Below are 27977 nucleotides of genomic sequence, written 5' to 3' on the forward strand. Positions count from 1 at the left end.
CCACACGCAACCCCCAAGCAGCTCGAATTTGAGGTGTATGAACGGATGGCATTTTTCAACCTAACTCCTTCTTGCACAGTAAGAGATTCAGCCACCAGAAGCAGCTCGGAAAAACCACAAAAAGGTACCAAATGTTCAGCACTGGTGGGGGGAAAGGACCCTTCCCAAGCCAAAAGCAGTCCCCTGCCCATCCCTCCCATCCCGTCCCCTGTGGATGACTCTCAGGCAGCCCGCGGCGGCCCTGCTCACAGCAAAATCCTGGTTTTATGATCCGGGATATCCCCTCCGCCGCCTTCCCCCAGCAGCCACGAGGAGCTCGCAGCCGCGGTGCCGACGTCAGAGGCTTTTCCTGGCTTGGATTTGAAGGGAAAGGAGGGAAAAAAAAAATAAAAAAGGGGGCGGAAGAGAGGCCAACTCCATGGGGAGAAGTAATAGCAGGCTTTGGGCTGGCTGCCTCCCAAATCTGTAGAGGGTGCGCCCCAGAGGGGTTTTTTTGTGGGGTGAAAGGCTCGGCTGGTCCCCACGCTCCAGTGCCTGATGCACAGGGAAGTCAGGCACCCCAAATCCTGCGGGACAGCTCCCCCCCCATCCTTCAGGAATTTCTTTTGGCCAGAGGAGTCAGGAAAATAAAGCAATTCTGCATCTGATGGGGCATTTCCAGGCTTCCTGCCTTGCCCAAGAGCATCCTTGGAAACAAAAAAATCCCCAAGCAGCATCCTCGCCCAAAACACAAATAGGGGGGCAAGCCGACCCCAGTGGTTCCCCCTCCCCGACAACTGCCACCGCCACGTGCCTCTCCCACCCCGAATCTCTGGCGCAGCTGAACATCTGCTCATCTTCTCTTGTGGTTTCTCGCAGCATTTTGTGCAAATTATTACTCGCGGCAGGTGTCTGAACGGCAAAATGCGGGTTGGGAGCGATGCCTCTTATGGGGGAAGCACCAGGAGCATGGGCAACGGCAGCTCCCTGGGAAGGGTACGGGGGGGGGGGTCTGTTGTAACGTCTCTTTCGAAGTACAGCTTAAGCCTGTGCCAGGGAGGCTATTTTTGGGAGAGGTGCAGCCTGCGTTTAGTTTTTCCACTGCTTTCCCCAGCGCTGATGTTTTGGCCTCTGTTCTTCAACTGCCTCGTTTTCCACCGGACCTGAACTTTGCTGTTTTGCATGTCCCCACTCGGTGGTGGCATCCCGACATGAAGATGTCCCTATGCCGCCCAGTCCTACCTCCTCGTCAAGCCAACAGCAGCCCTGACCAAAGGGCACCGGCAGCCTCCTCTGCGTCATCGGTGTGTCTTGCATAACTCCCAACGCCAACCAGCCGCGGTGGCTTTGATGGACGTTTGTTGACGAAGAAGGGGGCTCCAGGGGACTCAATCTACCCAACGGGTGGATTTTGACCTGCAGATAGTGTTGAAAGTACACCCTGCTCCATGACATGCTGGGGATGGAAGCACAGGAGAGAAGGAAACGTGCAACTGCCTGTGATGAGCTCCATGGAAAAGTCTTCTCTGGTGGCATCAAGCTATAGCCAGCACTGAGCACAGAAGCCACGCTCTGGAAAAAGGAAGCTCTTCAAGTCAATGGCATCAGGTTGAGATGGGGTTTGTGGGTCCTTGAGCTTCCTCCACCATCCGTACCCTGTGCTCTCAGGGGCTGTCCTCCCAAACCATCTCACCCTTGCTCCCCAGTATTGGGTCTACACATTTCACCCCACGGGGACAGAGCCACACATATTGTGACAGGCTGCTGGCGGGCGGCAACACCACCAGCCCTCTCCCTTGTAGTGGGCACCGAAGCACTTTTGAAGGCAGCCAGCAGCCCATGAGGACAGTGCTGCATGGAAAACTCTGGGATGGTTCCTCCTTGTCCTCACCAGTCCTGACCACTGTCATCCCCCAGCAGAAACCACACCTTGCAACAGCTCTTCCAGGGCTTCTCCTGGAAAAATCCCTTCCCCTTTCCAGCAGGATGGCACAGAGATGCTGCATGCAGGTTATAAGTGCTCCCCCAGGGCTACTAATAATATGGAGAGACACTGGGGGAAACATGATGAGTGTCAGCCAGGATAATTAAAAGCCACGGAGCAAGCGAAGGGAGATGGGAAGATGAACTGCTCCTGTGTGGGATGCTGCAAGGTCCGACGGCGCCCAGGCATGCTGCAGACCCCCATCATGCCAGGCTCCTGGCTCACCCCACCAAGCCCACATCCCTCAGAGAAGGTTTTCCCTGCAATCCCCTTCCAGAAACCTCCTTAGCTCCAGGAAAAAGTCATGGCAGAGCCCCCCGGTCACTGCAGGACCATTGCTCTCCAAAGGCAACACGTCGGCAAAGCTCCGGGGATAAAAGCGGGTACCTCCGAGCTGCCAGTTTTGGATGCACGGCTATGGGCATGGCCTGATCCTGTACCCTCTCCTACCCCCTGCACCTGGCCACCACCAGGAACAGGGACAAAACCCTTTGGTCTGAGCCGCTGCCGCTCTTGCGCAAAAAAACCCAGCATCAAGGGACACTGTGGTGGCAGGTGCCAAGAGGTGTCCCCTGCCTGCAAGAGCTTGCAGAGCAAATAAAGGTGGTTTTCTTTCAAAGAAATGATCAAAGGGGATGAAATGCCAAAAGTTGCAGCTGTTCTTGCTGGCGGGACATCGGTGTCTCTGCTTGCTGTGCAGAGCCTGCCCGTCGCTGAGCCCAGGTGTGTAAAGCTTTGCCCCTCGTCCTCAGCCCAATTTACACCCCGTCAACATGGGAGATGGAGGAACAAACTGGAAGGAGGAGGAGATGGGAGGACTGAGCATCACTTTGGAGGAAGAAGGTTGAGCCAGTGCAGAGACTTTTTACCACGGCCTGTAGTAACAGGACAAGGGGCAATGGTTTTAAACTAAGGACGCAAATTTAGATTGGACATAAGGAAGAAATTCTTTACGATGAAGGTGCTGAAACACTGGAAGAGGTTGCCCAAGGAAGTTGTGGATGCCCCATCCCTGGAAGCGTTCAAGGTCAGGTTGGATGGGGCTTTGGGCAACCTGATCTAGTGGAAGGTGTCCCTGCCCATGGTCCCTTCCATCCCAAACCATTCTCTGACTCTATGACAGCCTGGTGGCCAAGTGACCTGAGGCTCTCCATACGAGCATCCTCCCAGCTCACCTCTTCAAGTGGGTCCCAAACTGGATTCAAGATTTTCCAAGGGATTAAAAATCCTTGCTGGAACAGGACTCCTTGAGCTTTAGGAAAATGTGCTGAAAACCCTTTCTGCAAGGGGACCAGAGTCCTACAACGCTGCAGCTCAGGACATGGTCTTGGGCTGTAAAAATGGGCTCCCCCATTATAATCAAGTTGGTCTCCCTCCAGGCTGTGAACCAGCAGGGGAAAGCAGGCTACCGGCACTCCAGACGAGCACATTTTAAATCACATCCTCACTTGCAATGCAGTGGTGCTCTGGCATGCCAAGGCTGCTCCCGGCTGCTGTTTGAGGCAAAACAGGCTAGAAAAGGAATTGATGGCAAACTATAGAGATCCTGGTGCTTCTTGTCACTTAAATAACTGTCCTTCAATACGTAAGATGAACAGAGTCATCTAATCATATTCCTGTCATTCACAGGAAGGATTTCCAGCAGTGGCTTTATAAAAGCCAGCAAACACCCTGGCATCTCAGAAAGAGAAATTGCAGTGATTTGCATGACCAAAATGCTTGCTCCAAACAGATGTCAGAGCCACCCTGGGATGCTGCTACTCACTCCTTTCCCCATCCCAGCAGGGAAAGCAAGGAGAAGGTCGTGCAGCCCAGCCCAGCTGGCTGCGATGGAGTGTGCCCAGGTGATTTTGGAAAGCATTGAAGGAGAAGGACCATGTCCTCAGGGGAATGGCAGGAAGAGAAGGAAACCCATCCTGCCTACAGCGCTGCTGTGGAACATCACATGAACACCGCAACAAGCGGGGATGCCACGTCCCATGGAACGGTGCACCCAGTAAAAGCAAATCCAACCGTGGGACGTTGCAACCCCGAAGCACCTTTCCACCGTTGCTGCTCTTGGGAAAACATGGAGGTGAAGCGGTCATCGCACAGCGCTTTTCAGGCTGGAGGAACCCGCAGACGGTAACGCCACACTGCTTCTCCCTGAAACACTGAAAGGTTTGCGAGAGAGTGTTTGACTGCTGAAGAAATGCCCAGGAATGCTTACTCATGAGCACGCCTTGGCTTTGACTTTCTTTCATTGGGCTATTTGCATAAAACTGGTGCTGCCTTTAGGGAAATGCAAATTCTCTGCAGAAAGGGAAGCGTTTGAACGTGCTGGCTGCTCAGACGCGCCGGGCAGGGAAGCAACACTTTTATCACCTGAAAATTAAATAAAGGCTGAGATGTGAAGCCTCCCCACCCTGCTCAGCAGGAAAACTTCCTCAGCTCCTGTGGCCGGATCCAGCAGGGACAGGACAGGCAGGACGTGGTGTTTCATCTGTGTTCTGCACATCCTCCCTGGCTCCAGGGGTAAGCTTTAATAGCCTGGAGACACGCAAGCTGCTCCGGCTCTGCTAGGCTCCTGGATGGTTTCAGAGGCATTTTGACACCCCGGTGTGGGTGGCATTTCCCGGCCACCCTTGCTGCGCTGGAGCAGGCTCTAATCAAGCTGAAAGCAAACGAGCTTCCCTGGGTAAATTAAGCTGCAACTCCAAATCCATTATTATGATGAAGCCAAGGAGCCTCGTTCCAACCCAGCGATGCTCCAACCATCTCAACAGAGGCTTCCAGAGACCGAGCTGCTGCGCTGGGCTCCGAAAAGCTTCACCACGGGGCATCGCAGACGCTGGCGAGAGTACGGGGCAGCAAGCCTTCAACTTTGTCAGCTGCACGGGCCACGAGCAAAATAGGACGGCGCCTAAAACCCAGGCTGCCCCACCACCAGCCCTTCTCCCCCCTGTCCCCGCTGCACTCACCGGGCATCGCCGATCCCTGCCCTGGGCTCCACGCTCAGCAGCACCAGTATGTGCTCTGTTGGGGAGTCATGGGACCTGCCGTGGGTGTTCCCGGTCTTCCAGAAACAGAAGTCATCAGGAGCAGCTCGGCCACCCAGGTTAAAGACTTACTTTGAGATCCGGCCACAGTGGTCCCTGCCCCTCTGCTCCCGGGGGCACACAAGATGGTTTCAGCCCGAGGAGGGAGGCAGACAGCCATACTGCCTGTCAACCGCTGCACCCCGGGGAGGGTTTTTCTCCATCTCTTTTTCCTGCTGCTTCCTAAAGAGCCAGGCTGCAGCAAACAGAAAACGCCAACATTGAGGAAAATCTACAGAGACCTTGCAGAAGTGCAGAAACACCTAGCGCTGACTTAGGGATCGATCAATTCCCCCATTATAAGCTCCTGTGGTATGGAGAAGCAGCCAAATGAGGGCATTCCTATTAATATACCTGGCTCCACGCTGAAATCCATACTATTTTAATTATCTTAGCAGATAAACAATACTACAGCGTCCTATAGGCGCTGTACTCTATATAGCATAGAGTACTCACAGCAGCCAGCACAAAGGATGCTTCGCTGTTTCACAAATCATTTAAATTTGGCATCGCGCGTGACAACCAACAGCAAAACCAACCCAAGGCCAGGCTGTCCCACTGCGGTCCGGCCCATGGGAGCAGAGAGATGAGGGCCACCGAAGATGTCCCCTCCAGCCACGGGGCACGGGGGACATCTGCTCCAGCCACCACCCAGCTTGGCTCAGCCCTGCTGGCACGAGGGCATTGAGATATCGACAGCCGCCTTGGTGAAGGCACCCAGGAACTGATCTTGCCTTGGGAGAATTATATTTAAAAAAAAAAGCGTTTATTTTCAGTTTGATCCGTTCCCAGCCCATCTCCCTGCAAAGAGGCAGCTGTAGTGGCATGGCACTGTGGCCAGCACGGGGACTGGGACAGGTAGCCAAGGGCTGCTAAATGAGCGCTGTTATTAAACACCGTGTATTATTATTATTAATTATTATTATTATAACACGGTGTAAAACTCTGCTGCACGTTCCCAGGTGGGAATTTCCCTGGTATTTTCTTTTATCAGCTGGACAATAAAACACTCCCCACCCCGTTTCCAGATCTATACTGTAAGTGTCGTTCATCAAACAGATGAAGCACATCTCCTCCGCTGTCATTAGCACACCCTGGACAGGTATTTACTAGAAACACAGCAGAAGGACTTCCCTCGAGCGCTACTCCTGCTGCATTTGTTCCACCCGATGGTGGCACCTGAAGGACTTTGGGGACCTCGCCAAGAGGCTTCCCTGCAGGGTCTGGAAACACTGACCGATCTCTCCCATGAAGCTGGACCCACAGCTTCCCTGGCTGAGCCTCCACGACCCTGCAGGACCGCAGTGACCTGCATTTGGATGGATGTACCCATGAAGCCTTCACCTAACTCAACCGCAGAGGGGCACCTGCCCCAAATCTGCTCCCAGGAGACCGGCGCAGCGCACGAGTCTTGCACAGGGGTAGCGATAGGAGATTTTGGTTAATGCCAAGGATTAACTCTGAGCAAACCCACTTCGCTGGCACAACCGCAGGCAGGAGCTGGGCAGGAGCATTGTCACGGGCATTGCTGCCTCCAAACCTGGTGACAGCGTCACCAAGTCCTCACCAGCAGCATGCCCCGGCCATCCTCCCCATTTGCACCCACAGCCCCAAGGATGAAGACGATTCCCAGCAGCTGGGACCACGGGTGCATCCCTTTGATGCCAGGGCACCGATAAAACCCCAGTCCTTGACCCGTCCACTTCAATAAAAAAAAACAAGAGCTCAGTGAAATCTCTGCTAACTTTAGCAGATGCCAATTTTAGCAGCTCGCAGGAGGAACTGCTTCCCAGCTGCGTGCATGACGCCTCTTCTGCGTTTTTATCCCTAGCAGAGCTTCAGGCATGTATTCTGATTTTCTTAATGCCTGAAGATGGTTTTGGGGAATAAACAGCCATTTTTGAAGTAACAGAGAAAAGAAATCAGTATTTTAAAGGGAAACAGAGGAAAAAAAGCCTTATGCTGGAACAGCATCTGCAAAAAACCCCCGCAGTACTAAGATTTGCTGACAAAAACTGCACCCACATGTGGGACATCCCTGTTGTAACCCCCACCCCAAAGCTGTGCCACGAAATAGCAAAGCCAGGCCATGGGCTACCCCATTGCCCTCACTTGTCCATAGCTCACTGCCAGCCTGGGCTTGTTATCTCAGGGGGAAAGGAGTAAGTTTACGTGGCTGTCCCGTGCAAAAGCTTTTTGCACATTTGCCATCATTCAGATGGACTTAAAATGTGGAATTTTTTTCAATTTTCATTTTTGGAAGTGAGTTATCATGCCCCTACACCTTAGCAAAGAGTAGTAAAGGGATGGAGGATGCTCAAGAGCAGCTCTGGGATCCACAGCAAGATTATCTTCCTGCCAAATTAAACCAGCTTTTTAAAATACAGGATTTTGAGTCAAACTTTTAGTTTCCAAATCACTCCTTTTTTCAATGAGTTCATTTTCAGGAAGCTGTCCCATACACTCGCCTCGAATGATGTTTGTCTCTGGCTTGTGTCCATTAAACCAGATAATTGGGAGTTTATAAGTTCATAACTTGAACTGAAGTCAGAAAGTTTCGTCTTTCATTTTCCAGAGCTGATTCACAGCCAGCCTGGCCCAAAATGTGGGCTTGCTTCAAGTTCACTGTCATTTCAGAGTTCATTTGCAGTTTAAAGCGATGCTCTGCTCCTGCCTGACATCTTCTGTGCTCTCGTCCCAGCTCAGTGCTGGTGCGTACTGGCACGGCTTGTATCTGCACTCCCCAATGCCTGTGTGGACGCACCTTGTTGACCTTGATCAAGAGAAATGCCCCTGGATTTGCTTCTTTGCTAGAAATTCAGAGGGGTGTCAAGCAAAGATTTTGGTCCTGGGGCGAGATATTGTGGGCTGCCCCATGCCCGAGCGATCATCCTTGATGCTGAGTTCAGGCAGAGGAGGCAGCAGAGCCAATGCACGCCACCTTGGACTTTCATTTTTATCTCTAAAGCAGACATTTGAGCTTTTCCAAATTGAGCTTTTTCCTTCTATGCTACACCAATACAAGAATTCGAGCTTCCTTATTTCACTGAACCCGGCTGTATTTCTGGTCTGCAAAGTCAACAAGAAGAGCAGCCAGCTTTTTGGCTCCCTTGGAAACTTTGCAGTCCAAGAAAATCAGACGATACATTTGAATACGCTCAAGCTTGTTCGTCAACAGTCTGATTTCTTAGGGACCTGACCCTGCGTTCAGGCTGACCGATGCTGCACCGACAGCAATATTTTTGGGTCCTGTGTGAAATACTCCTGCAACGTCCCTGCTGCCAAGTCTTGCAAAAGTTCCCAGGCTGAGGGGCTGCCACTGGATGTGAGGAAGGAGCATCCATCACAGGGTTCATGTGAGTTGCTGAAACATCTCAGGTCACCAGGGAAGGGTCAGAAGCGGGGAGAGACAAGCACCACATTAAATACAACTCAATAAAAGCACCAAAATATGTACAGGCAAGCGCCTGACATTTCACATCAACTGTCACAGAAGGGCTGAGGTTGGAAGGAACCACCTCCAACCTCCCCAACCAGTGAAGCATCTCCATGGGCATCTCACCATTGATGCCTTGGCACCTTCATGGACAACCTGCAGATGAGACGGTCACCGCACTCACCCGTCCCCAACATGCCTTAATGGACAAACAAGATTTCTGGTCCTGGCCACTTGGATTGTGCTCCTCTCAGGAAATTTAGCAACTGAAGTACATGTCTAGCATTAAAGGATATAATTTCCTCTCTCTTTGCCCTGTCTAAGGTCACTGAAGGACACGGAATCACACATTGGGCATCCCATCCCATTCTGGAGACACAGATCTCCCTTCCCAGATGCCCCCTCTCAGCTCCAAGCAGCCCCAAACTCTTCCCTTGGGGTCTTTCATGCAACAGAAAAAGCACTCTTCAGCCCCAAACCATCATCATCACCCCAAATCTTGCAAGGAGGTTTGTCCGCAAAGCCTGTCTGTGGCACGGCACCCAGTTGTGGCCCGGGGACGAGGCATCTGACCGAGCCCACAAGGTGGAAAGTTCAAGTGGCTGCTGTTTATTTGGCTTTGCAGAGAGCAGTCGCCCAGCCTGAACGTAGGCCAAGCACCTTCCCATCGCGGGAAGTGCCGCGGGAGTCTTTAAATAACCACCAGTGGTCAGGGCTTTGGTTTACAACTTTGCTGGATGGAAAACCATCCCTCACACCCTGTCTGCTTCAGCTCTTTCCTGGGTATAAATGGCATCTGCCCACCCTCCTACCTCCTAGGTCTTCGTACCCACCAGGCCCACGTGGTTCATGGAAGCTTGTTAGAAGAAGAAAAACATCCTCGAGCATAGGCATAAAAACACATACGGCTTTTTGTCCCTTGTGCAAGATGAATTGTATGTCCTACAGTCAAAGCTTCACTTTGCTTTCGTGTAAATTAGCGGCTCCTTGGGGCTCTCCTCACGCTCCCCATCCTGCCGTTAAGGTCCACACGTAACATCTCATCATACTTCAACATCAACCCGCAGCCTTTCAGTACCACCATAAGGTGCTCCTCACCTTCCTGCCGCTGGGCTGGTGCATTGCCAGTTCGTATGGTTAAAACCAAGAATAAAGAATAAAATCCTTCCCCCAGGGGAAGCAGAAAATGCCAAGATCCCCCCCTCAGAAGGCTTTCTCATGGATTTCCATGGGGGACTTGAAGCTAGAAACCTTGTCAAGAACCTGGACTGAATGGGTCACCCAGCAAATCCTGCTTTACCGATGGAAAGTTCCCAAACACTGTTCGCTGGGAAGCCTGGCTAGTTTGGGATTTTGGCAATGCAGCCTTGCCAGGACTCTGGGGGATAGAAATGAGGTTTTTTTACCTATAGCTGTCATTAACAGATTAACCTAAAATGACGGCTGGCAAGAGGAAGCTCCATAAACAAGCAAAATAGCTTTTTACAGCTGGAAAACAAGACCTTGCCCTGACCTCCTCTTGGGCAGATTCACTGGCGCACAGCAAACCAGTATTTTATTTTAAACTGCACTTGTAAAAAGTGAAAAAAAAGCTGCTTCCTTGACACTTAAGTCAGGTAAGGACACAGCAGGCTATTCTGCCTTATAAATAAGCCTGCTCTTGTATACACATGTGTTTTAAAATAAGCTTATGAAATGTAAACACACAGGCTTTTACAAAAAATAATTCAGCCTCACGGAAACCATTTAATCAGGGCTGAGCCAGGTTTCCTTCGCTGCTTCAGAGATCTGCGCAGGGGATGCTAACTTAGACCCCCAAAATGCCTTAGAGACAGATATAAGACCCTCACAAACAAGCAGTTCCATTTTCAATATTTGCAGCCCTTCTGCCCCTTGAAGGGGCATCTAAAGAAATGCAGAAAGGAGCAAAATCCACTATTTTTCCTAAGGACCATCCCTGGACTTGCATTTCTGCCTTGGTTTCAAAGCATGAGGTTATAGGAAGGAGAGGTTAGGGTGGGAAGGATTTCTTCCAACCCATGTGTAGTGTGAGCAATTTCCATGCTGCCTACCTTCTCTGCACTGTTGAGAAGGATAATTTTTCTATTTGTCCCTGTGCTCTATGCCCCGGAGAGTAGACAACCACCAGGAAATCTGGGCTGTAAAAATAAAACACGGTCTTGGCTTCAGAGGAGCAGGTGCAAGGGGAGGAACTATTTTTAACCTTTATTCTGCAAGAGGGGAATGCCGGGACCCCTCTGAATGGGGCTTGCCTGAGTTTAGGAGATTTATCTGGAGGCAGTGGAAGGGTCTGACTGGTGTTTAATCCTGGTGCTGGGCACTCGGGGCCAGGGGAACGGACATCAAAGCATTCCTGCATCTGCTGGGGAAATGGGAGAGGCGGCAGACAGTGGCTTTTTCTCCTCCCTGCGCAGCTGCTGGGGCGACAGGCGGCACGGACCTGATGCTTGTGGCTCTCCGTGACCCAAGAAAGCTGTTGAGATGTCTGAGCAAATTCCTGGGGCTGGATTTTCCTGCTTGGTTTGTTGGGTTTCCATCCTGCTGCAAGCACAAGCCAGGTAAACCATGAGAGGAGCTGGGGATGCTCGATGGGAAATAATATGACCTCAGTGGAGACCCACTGCTGCCACCAGCCAGAGAAGGTGTGGGTGACTTTCTTCCACGCCAGCTAGACCCAGACAAGCACCCTTCAGGCTTTGCACTTTGTTCCCTTTCTAATTAACGGAGAGATAAAAGGCAGTTGCCATGTCTATGGAGCAAACCAACTTCTGGAGGTATCTCCCCATCCCTTACTCTAACTATGGTGGGAGCACCGGGCAGTCACCTCCCTAATTTAAGAGGTATGGTAGGATAACTCCCAGCCTTGGTGTGCATACGTTAATTGCACTGGAAATAAGTTATTGTAACCTGCTACTGCTGAGACCGTTCTTACGCCCTAGGACCCTTCCAATCACCCCTTGGTACCATGGTGTTAACCAAAGTCCTAGCCATGAGGATGGAGGACAGCAACCTTGAAGAACCAGGGTTTGGTAGGATCCGACTGGCTGAAGGAGACAGGCACAAGGAGCACACCCCAATAATGGAGATAGTGGAGCACTGCATGGGTAGTTTCACTTCAAGTGTGACTGCATATTGATTTGGGGGGATACTGCAAGGCGAATACTCTGATTTGAAGAAAAGCTAGAAAATCAGTTTGCACTGAGGGCGGCTTAAAGTCTTCTGCCATTTGTTGGGGACTCTTTGTTTCCCTGTGGCAGGAACACACTGGTAAATGCAAAGGTCTGGCCATCAGAGAACAACCACCCAGGAGTCAAACAGCGGCTCTATCAGTCCCAGGGAAGATTCAGAAAGGACCAGCTTCCTTGACGGAGGAGGCAAAAAGCAAATTTTAAGCATTTGCCCACCGTGAGCAGAATACCAAGTGCTGATGAGTCAGGGAAGCTGCAAGATGAGCTCCCAGCAAGCTCACAAGACCAGTGGCTGGTGTCCCTGTGTCCATCCCGGGATCCATGGTAGAAGCTTTTCCTACTGCAGACAGAAGATGGTTCAAAACTCTCGTGAGCGGGTTCTGTAGCAATCCAAGAGTTAACATCCGGCCTCTGAGACGAAGAGCATGTGAAGGATTTAGCAGGATCTGACATCTGATAAAGGGTGGCTAAGGTAACTTTGTCAAAGGCTGGCATTCAAGACTTCCCCATCCAAGGAGCCAAATGGCCCCAGGCAGGCTGCCCCAGGGGACTTCTGGGTATACCGCATAATCTCCAACCTCATTAAAGCACAGAAGACCACAGAATCCAGCTCCTGACCTTCTCTGGAGCAGAAAATGACAAAACGTTTCCTGTTATTTATAGCAGCTGGAGAGTCTGATGGGAAAACCCCACTTGTGAAACATGGGCCGCTTGCCACGGTTGCTCTGCAAAGAATGGTCAAGCCGCTCCGATCTCCTGCCCGATGGACTGCTCTACCCCTGCAGCCACATCACCCTGGGCGAGACTGTGCCGAAAGGCTGTGCAAGAGGAAGAGGCGTACGAATCCTGCTCCCGTTGGCTCTCCCAGGTCATGTTCGCACGGCACAACTTGAATTGGGCAAGGCTGAGCATCCCAGGAGAGGGTGCTTCACCTGTGGAGCTACGGGGACCTGGCAGCCCTTGAGGAGCACCTTTCACCCGTATGAGGCTCCACCTAAATGTGGCTGACCTTACTTTGGAGGTGATTGTCAGTTTTTTAGGGAAACTGAGGAGAGGGCATAGCCCTTTTGCCCGCCTCCACTAGATGCTACCCACCTCCTCAAAGCATGGCCGGACATGCACTGGCACGTTTCTTTGCTGGCAGCCAAATTTCCACCACCCTGGCATGCACCAAAGGTGCTTTCCAGCGTGCTTAGTCACGCAGGTGAAAGAAACCTCGCAGCCCAAGGCAAGCTCTTCCTGCAATGGGATGGGCTTTGCCGCAGGCTCATTGCGTGAGAGCCTCCCAGCACCGGCCCCGCTCAAGATGAACGTTTGCTGTCACGCTGTCAAGGATTCCTATAGCTTCTGGCTTGGGCCGGTGCCAGCACGGGTTTTCTGCTCACTTCTAGGCCGAGGGAAGCAAGCTGTTCCTCATGTGCTGGCGTGAGATGTTGCGAATGAACTTGCCAGTCGTGATAGCAGCAGCCGGCTCTGGAGCTTGCTGGGCTCCGCTGCCACGATGGTGGCTCTTCTCTGGTTGAAATGCCGTGATGGCACCCCGGGCCATGTACCAACCACTGCCCTGCCACAGTCTAAAATAAGTCGCTGGGCTGGGGGAATGGCAGGGTGACGGTGAGCATCTCCCATGCCAACGCAGCGGTCAGCAGCTGCTGGGACTTAGGACCATGCTGGGAGCAGCACAGGTCACACTCCTGAACTTCACCTTCACCATGAAGCTGTTGCTTCTGCCCAGGCAATGATATGGTAGGATTCAGCTTGAGAGCAGAAACCTGAATTTAGGGACCCAGGAGGCTCATTATAGTCATCATAGAATCACAGAAATGGTTTGGGTTGGAAGGGACCTTTAAAGGTCATCTAGTCCAACCTCCTGCAATGAGCATGGACATCTTCAACTAGGTCAACAGAGACCATTTCAGCTTGCTCTAAAGGAGTCACCTGGTGCCTGGCTTCTTGGGGGGCTCCTCCCATCCTTCTCTGCTGCAGCTCCATTGTTGGTGAATCCCCACGCTCCCATGGTCACTGTGGGAGACTGAGACCCCTACACACGTCAGCAGCAGCAGCAAAATCCCAAAACAGAGCCGTGGTCAAGACCCTAGATGCATCTCTGAAGAGCACAGTCAGATCTTCTCCCAAGGAGATCTCGGCCCTTGTGATGGACAAGCTCCTTCTAAATATCTCCAGGAGGTTTGCCTGCAACTCCAATTAATAACACCGTATTTTGTCAACAAAGTCGGGTCAGCAGCAATTCATAGATTTCACGATGGTTAACCTTTTTCCACCAAACAAGCCCAGGGGTATTTTGACTCCCTGCCCTTGAGAAGTTTATTTGTGTAGGACCTGTCCACTTACCAAGCTTCTGGCAATAAAAAGACATGCAAGGAGCATAACCGCTTTCTAATAGCTGGGGAAAGACTTTATGGTTGTGGCTGGGGCTCCCTGGCACTGAGCTAGGAAAGCAGAGTACCTGCCAAAGCCACCTGAGAGAGTCCAAGAGGCTTGTAATTAGCCTTGGAGAGAAACGAGGGTGAGTGCAACAGCCCAGTCATCACCCCCAGAGGCAACGAGACCTTCTGTGGAGAACTTGTAGGTGTTCTTGCTGGAGGCAAAATGTGCGGACCAGGGTTGTGGAACTCCAAAAGAAGACCCAACAGAGACGGCACATCAGAGAAAGCAATCCCCACTTTCAGCCTTTTCCATGTCCCATCACCCAGGAGGAGATGACCCAACACCAAACCGGTTCAAGCTTCCCCAGTGCCCTCCACTGCCCAGGACACATCTCACCATCTGATGCTCCCAGCATTTTGAAACAACAGCAGATGCAAAGAGCGGGACCAAGAAAACGGACTACCTTAGCCTTTGCCTGGCAAGGATTTCACACCTTTCAGAAGCAGAAGGACCAAGGAGAAAGATTTCTCCACCTTCCTCCCAAGACGTGTGGGATGCATCTTTCACCCCAGGACCACGCGCTGCCGCAGAAACTCATGGAGTGGCCCAGAAACCTCCACTGTGATTTCAAAGGGTTGGCCAAAAAGGATTCGACCAAGACTCCCGCGCTGCCTGGGCTCTCCTGGCGAATGATTTACAGATGCTGCAACTGGCTGGCGTGCTCTTCACCCAGACAGAACGAGCATCTGGCAGGCCCATTATTTAAGAGGCATGACTGCTTTGCATGGAGGGTGTGTCCTGGAGAGCCTGGAGATTTATGGTCCAGATATAAAGTGACTGAGCTCTGTACCAGGAGTACCGCGAGGGAAAAGCAAAGAGTTTCTTCGTAAAAGAGCCTACTTATCACAATTGCAATTATTTGCACATGAACGGGAGGCCAGGAGGGCAAAGGCACCCCAGGGTGACACGGGGCCGGCTCCAGCGGGTGCTGCCAGCTAGAGGAGGGTGTCTGGTGCGGTGGAGGAATGGCTGTCCCAGTCAGGGACAAAGAAAGCTGTGCCTTTTAACAGCAGTTGGGATATTTTCTCCAGTACATTCCTCTCCCTCCAGTAATCTTGTGGGAGCCTGGAAAGATGGGTTGTGAAACCCAAGTCCTCCCTGCCGGCAGCTCTGTGGGGGTGCCAGCAGCCAGAGCAGCCTTGCATAGGGGCAGGACCAGCGTCCATCACATTGCAAACGCCAAGACACCGATAATTAAACTGGGTGGTGAGGAGAAAGCCTTTCCCACCATACAACTCCTCCCTGGCCTGGCTTGTCCCTGCAGCAGGGCGGACTCAGGCAGAGCTTCTCAGACTGGGGCAAAGGATTCAGCACGCTCAGCATGATGCAATATTTACCTCTCCTTGAGATTTGGGTGAGGGCTTGCATTTGCATCACTTGAGGCTGTGTTTGCTCAGGGATAGAAAGTTAAATCCTCTGGGTTTCTGAGTAAATCCCAGTTCAGAGCAGTAGCTGGAAGAAAAGCCCGGTGGGATGCACTGGCTCCCGGGTGGCTCCTCCAAGCCAAGCAGGACCTTGCACGGTGCCTGACATCTCCATCCATCCCACCGATGGGCAGGACATCAGGTTGCATCTGGCAGCGGTTCGTAAGGACGCCGATTACAGCCACGTGCCGGGCTGAGCCGTGCACGCCTGCCGGCGGTGCGCGGCCGCATGATGTGCCTTCGCCCGCTTCTGGTTTCAATTAAAGCTGCTGATAATTTTAGCAAGAAAACCCTGCACCAAGCGCATCCCACAGCAGGCTTGCTAACGCTGGCCAGATGTGCTGCTCTGGGCAGGTGCCGTGGTGGCCACAAAGCAGGTGGCTTTGCAGGGGGAAACTAAGAAAAGAAAAAGTTATGGGTCACTGCCATCAAACCAAGTCTTCCAGGCTCGGGAAAACTGAACCGAACCAGTCCTGGATGCTTTGCGGACTGGGCTTGGGTGAGGCCCCGGGGCTGTAATGGTTTTATTTAGGGTGTGCAGTAACCTTTGGCTCCTATTGTATTTGTGTTTGCCAGAAAGACAGTTGGTCTGGCTGGATTAAAGCCGGCGGTAATTACATGCCAATGCCTCCTCTGTAGCGAGGAGAGGCAAAACGGAAAAAGAAAACCGCATGCATGTCCCCTTGCTCGCCACTTCGTTTGGAGATGGCCCCTTGCCCTCCTGCGAGCAGAAATCCGGCTCGTGCCCAGCATTAGCGCTTTGGAAAGTTATTGACAACACAGTGTGAAAAGGAGGAGAGATGTGGAAATCACTCCTGGTGTCAAAATGCATTTCGTAAGCAACCAGCCATATCCTCCGAAGGACATCCTCTGCCTTGCCCGGCCATCAACCCGGTGAGTAGCCTTCCCCGCTTCCCCAAACGAACGCGCGAAATTCAAAACAGATGCTCCAAAACGCCTGGTCGAAGACGGTCCCTTTCATCTGGTAACTGCTGCTTCCGAGGAAGAAGGTCTTAAGTGGTCCTCAAACCCTCTTGAATGATCCAGACACCTATTTTTGTCCTTTTTGGGCTTCAGAGCATCTTTGGCTTTGGGATCTGAGCCACCCTGCCGCTCCTCATCCCCTCTCCCCAGCAGTTAATGGTTGTTCTCAGACTCCTTGCCAGCATTTGCACCCCTGGGGCTGGTTTACAGCCACCCACTTGCCACCAGCCGCATGCAATCCCACTGCAAGGGTGCCACGACACCACTGAGATGGGCACTGCTGCTGCCCCAGCACTAGCCAGGCATGGGGCAGGAAAGCCAGCCTGGGGGGTGCAAAAATGAAGTGCAAAAGGCAAAACTAAGATGTTATTTGCAGTAATGGCAGTGGTAACACCTCCATCTAAAACTGCAGGAGGAGGAAATCCCGCCCCCGCCAGCTGCTACGGCTGTGGCCCCCCCTTTTGACTTACGCAAGCCTGAATTTAATTGAGGTACATTTGCACCGAGGATTTCCTCTTGTCCTCTTCAGTCACTGCCTTTCTAGCTTTGACAAATAAACAGCCAGTCCTCAAACCTCGGGCTCTTTATTGCTTGCGGTTCCTTCCCCCTCGTTTCTAAGAAATGAATAACAGGAGCAAAAAGGTTGCAAAACACACAGTGACCACCCCTGGCTTTAAATACAGCAAGAAATCAAATAAACGGGGAGAGAGGAACAAGGGAGATCGTCTGCAGGGAGAAAATGCCCAGCTGCACCCACCATAAGTGCTGGTAGCTGTGGATGCTGATTTAGGTGGCGAGAAAACACCATGCAGAAAGCAAAACCAGCGATACCACCGATGAGCACAGGATGCAACGCACTCCCGCGCCGCAGCTGCGGCTTTGAAGGAGCCCACGGGCTGCTCAGAAAAGATTCAGGGTGGAGAGTTAATGCCCGACGTGATTTACTAAATGACCATGGCCCGGAGAAGAGAAGCTCAGGGTCAAAAATCACTTAAGATGGAAAGATGCGATGGGGTCTGCTGGTTTCCTCCCAGGAATCTGACGCCAATCCTCAGCGCTGGATTAGCATCGCTCTCCCGATGAGCATTAGGGAGAATTGTGTTATACCAGCCGAGCAGCTTTGCTGGAAACTGTGGGAGATGAGAATAATCCTGCTAATAAACCGCAGGGCCCAGCTCCTCCTCAATGATGCCAATTTACACGTCGTTTAATGAGGGCGCGGCACGATGGAAGGACACTGTAGGGGAATATAAAATCCTGACTCAAATGGACACACAGTGATGCAGTTTAGATTAGGCAGGACGAAAAAAAAATAAACAGAAATAGGTTCTTAACTAAAGGAAAACTTGGACAAAGTAAGGAGCTGGTGAATGATGGCACCTGGAGCATCTTTCTTTCCATCAAAGGTACCAGCTGAGCTCTGCCTGCCAAGGAGAAGGCAGGGGTCCAAATTGGGACGGGCAAACCAGCGTCTCAGCATCACCAGGAATAAGCACAGAGCTTCCAAAGAAAGCGCAAAAAGGCAACAACGTGCAAGGAAAACCCATGGCAAAGATGTGGCAGGGAAAAGTACCGGTCGGGGAAATGAGATGCCAAGGTGAGAAGTTACCACTCCTGCGGGGAAAGCAAACACCTCGCAACTCTTCCTAGATCTGAGCAGGCTCCCAGCCATCACCCTGAGCGCAGAGTTTTGCAAGGTCTCGTGCACAAAGCCTCAAGCCCCCTTGGTAGGGTTTTAATCAAAATGTATTGCATCCTGGATGGTCCAACACACCCAAAGGGGGGACCGGCGGTAAGGAGCCGCGTGCGAATTTTGCTCTGATGAACTGCAGTGTTGTAAATCCGCTTCAGCCTGTGAGCAAAGTGCCTGGCACAGCCGTGCACAGGAAACTTCTGCTTCAGAAGAGCAGGGCTGAGATTAGCACGAGATTAGCACAACCGGGAGCACGAGCGGTCGTGCCGCTACCTAAGGTCGCCAACTGAAAGGAGAGGGAAGGGTATGACTGAAGGCTGAGTTAGGAAAAAAAAAAAAAAATCTCATCCTCCACCGAAATGGCTTTTGCATTGCAAAAGACGAGCATGCTAATGATATCAGATGAGGGCTTTGAATCAGAGAGCCTTCGTCAGCAGGGAGGACGGTCGGGGTGTCCTTCTGCAGGCTGGGACCATCCGTGGTGAGGATGTCGAGAGGCATTTCTTCCGTCAGTGGGATGATGAGCTGCACACGCGAGTCGCTGGGGCTGTCTCCACCGCAGAGATGGGGAAACCTCGATGCCTGTATTCCTCCTCCATCCCTTCTCAACCAGGAGCACTGGACTTATTTAGGTTGGCAGACCCACGGCGCTTGGGACAGCTCACCAGAGGATAAATACCAGAGCAGGGAAATGAGCCATTGGAGCTAAAAGCCAGTGTGGGTACAAGAACAAGGCCAAATGGGTACGAGTCATCCACAAATAAATTTAAGCTGGAAACGAGAGCAGTTTGTATCCGTGCGAGCAGCAAGGCTCCGGCAGCGGCTTTCCCGGAGGACTTGCCAGGGTCAAACGGCTCATTAGTTTTAAGAAGGAAGCCGGCAGGGGGTTTGCATCGCGGCCGCCTGTAACGGCGGGGGGGGACACACCGGCCTCCAGACCAGCCAAAAATCAGTGGTGGCGCTGAGGCTGGCTTTGATGGGATGTGGGTCTTCCATCTCAGCCCGCATCCTGCCCGGCAGCTGTACCTGCGCTGGTAGGGTACGGAGGGATGGAAACCGCATCCATTTGCTCTTGGAGAGAGGGAAGCTGCACGGGGAGAAAAATAAAAAAGGCACAGCTCTGTTTTTCCAGCTGACAGGAGTTTAAATGCCGGCTGGGATTTGGGCTCAGGGCCCTCCGTGAAACTCGGCTTGGCTTGTCTTAAGACAGTGGTTCTACTCCCTAAGCACCCTACGAGTATTTCAGTACTAGCAGGGGGAATCAGACCTACTTGTCAAGCGTGTTGCTATTTGTGCAAATGCTGTGTACCGGAGGGAAGCTTGAAGAACAAGTCCCCTTTTTATAGCGCGTTGTATGCTGGCAGCGAGCCTGCAAATTAGAAGGAATTCAGAGAAGAGCAACAACAACAACAAAAAAGCCTAAGGGGCTGGAGGGATTAGTTTTGGAGGAAAAAAAAAAAAAAAAAAAAAAAGAGGGAGAACTAAGTGTGTGGTCCAGTGGATGCGACTTTGGGCTGAGTCTGCACCCACTGCTGTCCCATCCACGGCAAACCTCCCTGTGCAATTTGCACGTTTCCCTACCTGTCCTTAAGAAGCCAGATAGGTGTTCTCCCACCTCAGGAGACGGCTCCGCCGTGTGCACGCAGAAAAAAAAAATTATAAAAAAATCACATACGTGATAGAAAGTTCATTAAGAAGCTGCCAGAGCAAAGGACAGCCCGCAAACAAAATTGCTTTGAGCAGGGAGTGGCTGAGCCACGGCAATGAAGGGTGCACGGGGAGGAAATCCCCGCTGCAATGGGGTTTTTAGGGTGGTTTTACCCCCAAACCGGCTCAGTTCAGCCCCAACGCCTTTGAACGTGCACGCAGAAGCGCAAGATCCCTGCCTGGATGCGGCCCTGCTATCAGCATCCCTATTGTTCAGGATACGGAGAGGGGCAGGAGGTGACCTGGATCATCGGTTTAATCACCAGCCTTCAGCCTGGCTGGGCTTGCACTGGTGGCAGGGCCCCAGAGAGGGGACTTTGGCAGGAGCCCAGCACCGTCCCTGCAGGGAAAAGCCTGGCTGTCCCCACCTTGGGGTACCCAACCTCATGGGGACATCCCCGTGAGCAGCAGGTTGGACCCCCGGGGATGCATCACCCCATCACCCCGGGGAGCACCAGGACAGGGACACCCAGAGCCTTTCAGGGTGTGGAAGTAGGAACGAGATGAATTTTCCTGTTTGTTGACCAAACCCCCTGGTTTTCTGCCTGCCACACAAGCAAGCACAAAGCTGTAATTTGCCACTGATGGGGTGAAGGAGAGGAGGGGATGCAGGAACTGGGGCAAGCCTTCTCTGCAATGTCCCCTAATGCCACCTTAAAAAATAATGAACCAGGGGCAGCGGAGGTTACTGGTTTGGTATGAGAATTTTCATGAGCATGAGAAAAAAAAAAAAAAGAAGGAAAAAAAAAAAAAAGACCACATTGCTCCAAAGTATTTTGGTTTTTTGTGTTTTTTTTGTTTTTTTTTTTTTAAAAGCAAGCTTCAGGGGCTCTGGGAGAGCAAAGCTCGCTGCAAAGTTTGTTTTCTGTTGTGCCCACGTTACCAAGCAAAGCCAGCCGAGGAATGTGCGGCGAGGGGCACCCGGTCGGGCTGCACCCCTGGGTAAGCGCTGGCGGCCAGGTACGATGGGACGGCACGGTGACGGTTGCCAAGCCCGGGCATTGCCTACAGCCCAGGACCCCGCTCAGCAACCCGTCTTCCCAGTTTAACGCAAGCTTTGCTTTGAGCGGTGCTCCGTTTCTGACCATCGTGTTGCAAACGCAGCTAGTAAATAAGCATAATATATACATTAAAAAAGTGTTTTCTAGAAGCTGGGACAACCAAGGCAATTCCCCCAGCGTGCCAGGGTGCAATGCGGTAGCCGGCAGCTCCCAAACCCTTCCCCGGAAAAGTTCAAACCCTCAAATACTTGGAATTGCTCTTTGAGGGAATTTATTTTAAAGCTGCTTTAACGGCAGCTGGGAATTACCAGGGAGGCCCTTTGCTCTGCAATTTCCCAGCTGCTGACCCCGTTCGCATGAAGGGGGCCCCGGGCGGTTGCCCAACTTGGGAACATGTGCCGAGCCGCCACCACCCAGGGTTGCACCCGAATTTCCCCTCACCCCGGGGTTGCAGGAGCAGCACGGAGAGGGTTGTTGTGCACGGCAGAAGCAAGAAAAATTAACTCCCACACCCAGCAACGAGGGTGTGAGCTTGCTTAGCTCGGATGCGGCGGGGTTATTTAAGACCCTTGTTCCCATGAGGGCTGAAAATTGCACCCAACCGCGTCGCTTCTTTCCTGATGCAAGAGCAGAGCAGAGAAGCTGCGATCCTCCAAAAAAACCAAGCCAACGTCCCACCGTGCTGGTGGCACGTTTCGTTCTTAAGAAAAAAAAAAGGGGGGTGGTGGTTATTGAGCAAAATCACCGATGGAAGGCTGCAGCTGAGCGCCGGCAGGACTGCGAGCGACAGGTCCTGCTTGAAGATTGGAAGATGCCACCACTGGAACTATGGTTGTTCCTCTTGGAAAACCTCCGTACCCCCCCTGCCCACCCTGTTGCCCTGAGAAAGTTATGGAGCCCTTCTCCACTCCACACCTACATGGGGACACCTTGGTCACCCCGGCTGGGATTTCTGACCGAGATGAGGTGGGAGCCCTGGAAGATGCGGGCAGGTGGGATGGATCTGGTGGCAGGTCGAGGCAGCCCCGTGCCCAACTGCTGCTGGATGCGAACCCACCCGAGCCCGTGCGGCAGTCACCGAGTCACCCGGGGAGCAAAGGAGGCCCCCCAAAACCACAGGCAGGGGTTGGGTTGATAGGCATCAGCCCCCCGCGTTGCCCGTGGCCCCGCGCCAGCTTTCTTCTCCCTGCTGTCATGCTCGACAGACACTTGTGGAAAAACACAGCAAAAAAGAAGAGGGTTTGAGTGGCAGGTTGGAGAAGGAGGCGGGGAAGAAAACAACTTGGCAAGGAGGGAAGGGCTGAAGGACACAGGCATTTCCATTTCGGTGCAAAACTCCCAAGGGTGCCGCTCGGAGCGTTTATTGACCAACTCGCCCGCTCTTGACAAGCTGGCCTTGCAAACTGTGGCAGGGAGGGACACTATTTCTGGTCAAGGCGCGTACGACGGCAATGCTTTATTAACTCTATAATCAACCGGTGACATGCACGGGACTCAAAACACACTGTCAACAACCTTCCTGGCGAGGGCTTTGGCTCCGCAGGCACCGCACCTGCGTTGTCACCCCAACCTTACCACAAAAAAGCCATCAAGTGGTCTTGTGCAATGCTTCAGGGGATGAAAAAAAAAAAGGGGGGGGGGGGGGGGGAAAGGGAAAAAAAAAAAAAAAGTCAAAGTCCAGCGAGGCAGGTACAATCTGCTTAAAAAAAATCAAGGGGCGCACCCTTGACTCCAGCAATGCAGCAGATATAGAGGATTGAGTTGCTTCTCTCAGTATCAAAAGGGAAAATAGTCATTGTCATCATAAAATTAAAAAATTAGATGCAGCCAGGCCAGGTTCATTAAGGGTGAAAGGCAACGGTTTGACTCCAAACCCAGCTGTTCTCCCCAGCCTGAAATCTTGCATCGATACGATCTTCCCCAGCACAAGTCTATGCGGGAACTTGTCATCCCCCCCCCCCCCCTTCCTTGCAACACGATAACACGCCACATCGCCCCCAGGTCTCAAGTTAAACATCTTATTAACTGCAGTGACGTAAAAGAGGAAATCTCCGAGAACTATCGCAGAGATGAGAGGGAACACATTTACCATCGATCAGCTACGATACCGCTGCAGAGATCTGCACGTAAAAAAAGCATTCAGCCCCTCCTTTCCCCCTCTCCTCTAATCGCTCATTGTCATGGGAAACTAAACCTGACATCCAAACAGCCTAGATACGAGAGACTCACAGTAAAAATATTTTTAAGATTAAAAAAAAAAAAAACCCAACAAAAAAAAAACTTGCCTTCCAGGAAACCATTTGGATACAGACCCTGCGCAGCTGCAGCCACCCTCCGTGTCGTATTCATCCCTCCTGCTTTGGCTTGGAAATCAGGCAGGGTGGAGAAGAAAAAAGGGAAAGGGGAGGAAAAAAAAAAGGGGGAAAAAAAGAAGCGATATTGCAGCTGATGAGCCGCGAGAGGCTGTTGGCAAAGTGGTCCAGCAATCATCTGAAATTCAGACGGTCACGTGAGGAGCCTGTCTGCAGCTCCCGCGCAGCCCAGGCTCAGCACTTCGCCGAATTGCACACGCAGCAGTTCGCTGCCTCGACATCTCCCGCCCCGCTCTCGCCCCTTTTCCAGCCGAAACCCCCCAGCCCAAACCCCCCAGCAGTATTTTTTGCGCTGCGAGGTGACCCAGGGCTTCCCACCGAAGCCTCTCCGACCTCAAAAGCGGATTTTTGCCGTGCACCAGCACGCTGAAAAGCATCGCTAAGCTGCAAACCCACCCTCCTTTTTAGGTTTTTCCACCTAAATCCCAGCCCTGCAGGCAGCGGTGTCTTCTCCCCCTGGGATGCGCGCAGCGGCCGGTACCCCACTGCATCGCGGGGGTCCCATCAGCATGGAGGAGCGCCCAGAAGAACGTTCCGTACCTGCTCCTCGGGGCCAGCCTGTCCCTGGGCAACCCTGGGCATGCCCAAAACCCAAAACCAACCCCCAAATTCCCCGGGCAGTCGAGGTTGCATCAGAGAGCAGCCCGGTAAGCCCAGACACCTCCGGGGCGAGGTGGCAGCTGGCTTTTTTCTTTATTTATTTGATTTTTTTTTTTTTTTTTTTTTTTGCTTTAATTTTCACTCGGGACGTTCCTTCGCACCCAAGGGATGCTGCAGGTTCCGTCTTCTCCCGTCCTGCATCGCCACGTGGTGCAGCAGCTCCCGGGGACCCGTCGGGACCAAGTGATCCACGAAGGTCCCTCTGCAAAAGCTGCGTGGCTGCGCAGAGCCAGCCTCACCGTCCCACCCCCCCTAAAAATCTTCAGGACAACAAAAATGCATTTTTTTTTCTTTTTTTTCCCTGCTCACACCCATTCTTCCCATAAATTAGCAAGAGGAATTAAGAGAATTAACGCTCTGCGCTGCCTCGCCTTCACCGCCCGGACGGAGATGCGCTGCGTTGCACTGAAGTCAGGCAGATACAGTGGGACTAAAAAAAGAGCGTGTGTTGGGTTGTTGTTTTTTTTTTTAAAGCCGGATTGCCTTTCACGGCGACTATATTTATAGGTAGAGCTGTTGAAATTTTAAGGGCTCCTTGCCACAGGAATCTGGTGGCGTCTCGTGTTCACAAAGTGGCGTAACATGGCAAAAATGAACATTTAACGGGCTGATGGGTGCTGCTTCCCTCCCTTAATTTTGGATAAAATCAGAGGGAAAAAAGAAAAGATGTGAAATTTGCGGGCGAGCTGTGTACACCCCTGCCAGGTGCCGCAATCCATATTTTCCAGGTTCAGGGCGCAGCAAACACGGGACCGGCACTTTCCTTTTCTGTCAATGACCAAAAAAAACCCACTTTCGTGGGTGTTTATTTTTGCTTTCAGTTTGGTTATCAGTGGCACACACAAAGCCTCCTCTGCACTTTGTTTTATGGTTGAAAAACCCCAGCGGGGTTCAGCTCCGGAGTGGTAAAACTCGCTCTCCCCGTCCGAAGCCGCCCGGGAACGCCATCCGCCATCCGCCAACACGCCGCGGCACACGATGCCCAGAAACCACGCAGTCTCAGCCCAAAAGTTTGCAATTTTCTTACACAACAGCACGCTATGCTGCTAAAACCCTATTTTATTTTAATTTATGCTATAAAAGCACGTTACGTCACGTCCAAAGACGCTACCACCCCGCTGAGCACGTCTGGATGCTAAACTTTTATTTCCCTATGGCAACGTGCGCTTATTTAAGACAAAACCCAAACCATAATTAAAGTTATTGATAGGAGCCAATGTTTACTGTTTGCTATTTTAATATCAAGTGCTGTTGGCTTTCAAGCCACTGATTTCCATCGCTTGCAGGGGATGATTAAGCTGGAGACGTGCCTAAATGCCGGGGGTTTTTTGACGTTTCTACGGGCACTTCTGCTGTCAAATCAAAGAAATGCACTTAAGAGGCCGATCCCAGTGGCTGCTTCTCATCGGGGACCGCCTTGACTGGAAGCCGGCGAGTGATTTTTGAGCTATCAAGACACACATAAAAATAAAACTAAAATAGCTGTAACGAAAGCTTTTTGCTTCTGCAAGCAGCCCTCTCCGTAAGCAGAGCCAACGGGGTGAAGGCTCATGGGGCTCCGGTAACGCGACTATTTTCAGCCTCGTGAAAGTTAACAGAAGTATCGCTTTCCCAAAGGAATGAATTTCAGGTTGGAGCACTTACCAAAGGTTAAAAGTCTCTTCCTTCACTTGCCCACGTGTCAAATTTGGCGGCCGCTACTAGCATCTGACGTCCCCAAAAAGCGGCTGTGTTGGGGACTGTGCTGCAACATCCCCTGCTAGCCGGCACCTGGATGGTTAACTCTGAAGCCTAGTGACAACACACTACTAAGTTCCTGGATGTATACAAGTAGTGGTGCAGAATATTGGCGGGTGTACAAAACCCCCAGCTTTAAATCCACCTGCAGCTTTTTCAACATACGCCATTAGCATCGATATGACCGAAAAATTAGCCATCATTGTAACAGTGGCATTACATCCAGTTCACAACAGGAGAGGGAAGTTCAGGATATTTGGTATACGAACAAGTCACCAGCTCCGCTTATCCACACTACTCTTTTGCAGCTGCCATCAATAAATACACGACTTCACTAAGGCCCTGTTTTCTTCCCGATTCTCCTTCAGCGAGAAGGATCCATGTAAAACCAACCCAGCGGTTCCAGGCGCTCAGTCACCCCATTTACGTTTCAGCTCCTTTGAGCAGAAAGACGAAGCCGTAACCGAATTAACTGCAAATTGGCAGCAGCGCAAACTTGCCAGATTCCAGCTAATTGCTTGGATTAGTAACTCCGGTCGCCCGCAAAATCCACCTTACCTACGGCGGAGAAAGGCGTCGCATGGGGTGTCCTCCTGCTACCCGACCCACCTGCTCGTGCAACGGGGCCCACCAGCCTCCCAAACCCTCCAAGCCACGGCCAGGCCAGCGAAAGGCTCGTTAGCCTAATGAAAACACCGCTCCAATACGGCCCGGGAGAGGCCGTGGCTGCCGCAACCGCCGCGGCGGTGCGTATTCGACGCCCGGTTTCCTTGCCGAGAGGTGGGAAACGTCCACTGGGATGGCAAGACCGGACAGCACGGAGTATCCGCTTCCCCCCCCCCGTGGGCCCCTCGGAATACCGAACCCTCGCCGCTCGGTCTCCGGAGGGTGGCTGAGGCCCCCTCGGGAAGCCCTGAAAGCCTTCGTGACCATCCATTCGTGTCCCGCATCCCACCCAGGGCGAGGCGTGCGCCCCGGTGGGTCACCAGTGGGAGCTGCCCCCGGTCACGGCGTGCAGCTCCGTGCATGATCCCCCCCCCCCCCCCCCCGATGTGTATGTGCGTGGGTGTGGGGGGGGTGGGGAGGGGGGTGTGCGTGGGCTGACCGCAGCGTGTGACACCGCACACGGCCTCCCCACGGGGGTTATTGCATGCTGCAACATCCTGCGTGACCCCCCCCCCCCCCCCCCCACGCTGCTACCAGGGTGGCTGGGGGGGCAATGCCGTTACCGGGATTACAGCACCCTGCGAGGCTCTGCGTGGATATACCCCCCCCCAACCTTACTGCTACCGGCATTATTGCACCACGCTCACGGGTGGGGTGTGTATCCCCCCCACCCGCGTGTCCCCCCCCTCCTCGCAGCTCATCGCACCGTGTAGCCCCACGCACGGCCCCCTCCTCCCCCCACCCCCCCTCCCGCTCTTCCGGGAACGTCGCATCGCGCGGCGCCCACCCCCGCCGCGATCGCGATTCTTCCCCCCACCCACCCACCGCGATCGCCCCGCGTGGGGCCTCCCCTGCACGCCGCCATCTCCCTCCCCCCTCGCCGGGGGGCGGGTGTCGGGGTTCGGCGGGGGGGGGGGTGTGTGTGTGTGGATCGCGATCTCCTCACGCCCGCCTTCCCCCACGCGAGACGGCAGCACACGCTCGTGTCCCGTCCCCCCCCCCCCCTCGCCGCCCCGGCCGCATTGTTACGCGGGCAGCCACACGTGCCGCCGCCTCCCTGCCCCCCCCGTCCCCGTCCCCGTCCCCGTCCCACGCAACCGACCTGCTCGCCGGCTCCGGCCGTGCCGCCCCGCTCCGTTCCGCTGCCGCTCGGCTCCGCTCCACGCCGCCCGCCCAGCCCCGTTGGCCGCCCCGCGTCCGCACATGCAGCCGCCGCCGCCGGCCCCGCGTTCCCCCCCCCCCCGCCCGCCCGCCCGCCCCGGTCCCGGCCCCGGCCCCGCCCCCGCCAGGCTCCGCCCCCGCGCTCCGGCGGCGTCACGTGGCGCCCCGGGGGGAAGCCAATGGGGAGGAAGCTGCCCAGCGGGGAAGGGAGGGGAGAGAGGGGAAGGGATGGCGAAAGGGGGCGGGGGCTAGGGGAAGGGGCGTGGTTAAAGAGAGGGGGGGAGAGGGGAGGGGTTTGTGGGGGGGGTGGGCGGGGCCAGGGGAGGGGGGAGGGGTGGGGCGCGGGGCGTGAGGTGAGCGGGCAGGGGATGGGGAGAGTGTGACAGGAGGAGGAGGAGGCGGGGAAGAAAGAAGAAGAAGAGGAGGAAAAAGGTGAAGA

At 53.2% G+C, this 27977-nt stretch overlaps 1 protein-coding gene across 1 annotated transcript in view; it reads right to left on the reverse strand.

The window, feature by feature from the left end:
- Positions 1-27559, reverse strand: part of PTP4A3 (protein tyrosine phosphatase 4A3) — a 46207-nt gene extending 18648 nt beyond the window's left edge. The window contains exon 1 of the mRNA XM_049819854.1: positions 27480-27559. The gene's annotated coding sequence lies outside the window, so the exon portion shown is untranslated. The remainder of the gene's footprint in view (positions 1-27479) is intronic.
- Positions 27560-27977: the final 418 nt, after the last annotated feature.

This window comes from Accipiter gentilis, chromosome 2 (assembly GCF_929443795.1).
Source record: "Accipiter gentilis chromosome 2, bAccGen1.1, whole genome shotgun sequence".
NCBI classification, from domain to species: domain Eukaryota; kingdom Metazoa; phylum Chordata; class Aves; order Accipitriformes; family Accipitridae; genus Astur; species Astur gentilis.